The following is a 1,436-nucleotide window of genomic DNA, read 5'->3' as shown; positions in this document are numbered from 1 at the left end:
CCTTGTGTCTCTGTAAATGTCACTGTTTCGCTCTCGCTCTCTCTCCTCCTCACTGCCGTTGTCTCTTCCTCTGTCACTGTCACTCTTTCTCCTTGTCGTTGTCATATACTGTCTCTCACTATCACTGGGTCTCACCAGCTTACACCAGCTTCTCCCATGCCACGGTCTCCTTCGCGCTTTTCCTAGCAATCTTCTCTCACTGATAAGTATGGCTCACTACCACTGTCTCCCTGTCTTTCTCTCACAATGTCACTATCTCCTTCGCTCCTTAGCACAACCACTGTCTACTGTCTCCGAGCTTATCTGTCTGCTTCCCAGTGACATTATTTTCTCCCTCAGGATAAAAAATGTTCGAGTGACATAATTTTTGGGAAAATTTTTGAAGATGGTGAGACAGTTGGTAACCCACTTTTCTGTGAGTCGTTTAAAGAGTAGCATATTCTTTTTAGCGATCTGGTTGGAGCATTTCTCCTTTGGTTACCTTCATTGGCATGTCACTCGTATGAAAAGAACCTTAGGAGACACTAAAATGTTGATTGCTTACTTATGTGAAATTGGAATAATGTAAAATAATTTTACTAATCATACTTGATTTTATAAGCAGAAAAAATTGCATGTGCATCAACGCTAGGACACGGAGTTCCCAGAACTCTTCTGATGATAGAGACATTTTACAGCATATTTTTTAGTGGAATGATAATTAAGTGGACACCCTAGCTGCAAACAGGCGTTTATATACTTCATTGGGGACATGTTGAAAATGTGTGCCCCGACCGGGACTCGAACCCGGGATCTCCTGCTTACATGGCAGACGCTCTATCCATCTGAGCCATCGAGGGCACAGAGAATAGTGTGACTGCAGGGACTTATCCCTTGCACGCTCCCCGTGAGATCCACATTCCCAAAATGTCCAAACCACTACATTCGTAGTGCGCTTATTAGATGTTTGCCCATCATACTTATTACTCGTGGCAGATTAATCTACCAAGTCCCGTACGAATGGCTTCCCGGACATTGACCTTGTGCGAAAGCACGCGCTGTGCCCGAACTCTTAATAATTAATGAAAATTATTGGTTCCATTATGCTTTGTAAAATCACAAAATTATGTTGGAGCTTTTTGTTTCCCTTGTTTGACGATAGTTACCTTTTAAATTACATTCAGTAATGAATTAAAACAAATAATTATTACAGTAGTAAGCAGGTTAACAGAAAATGAGTGATGTGAATCATGGTAGTGTTACGGTGCTGTGGGCGCACTTAGAATTTGTCCCGGTGCTCGAACCTTCGGGTAATGTCTGGCTCCGGCAGGCCACTGCTGCGGCCGCGGGGACATCAAAAGAACTGGAGCAGAAACGTCTGGAACCCTCCACCTCGTGTTGCCTTGATGCTACGAGACAATACGACGCCGCTGCTATATAAAGCCCACCCTGCTGTC

The 1,436-nt window shown here is 43.9% G+C and overlaps 1 non-coding gene across 1 annotated transcript; it reads right to left on the bottom strand.

The window, feature by feature from the left end:
* Window positions 1-765: 765 nt before the first annotated feature.
* Window positions 766-840, bottom strand: Trnat-ugu. The gene has a single exon. It is a non-coding gene; the product is annotated as a tRNA-Thr (tRNA).
* Window positions 841-1,436: the final 596 nt, after the last annotated feature.

This window comes from Schistocerca piceifrons, chromosome 4, assembly GCF_021461385.2.
Source record: "Schistocerca piceifrons isolate TAMUIC-IGC-003096 chromosome 4, iqSchPice1.1, whole genome shotgun sequence".
In the NCBI taxonomy this organism is placed as follows: Eukaryota; Metazoa; Arthropoda; class Insecta; order Orthoptera; family Acrididae; genus Schistocerca; species Schistocerca piceifrons.
This window is presented reverse-complemented; position numbering and strand designations above follow the sequence as displayed.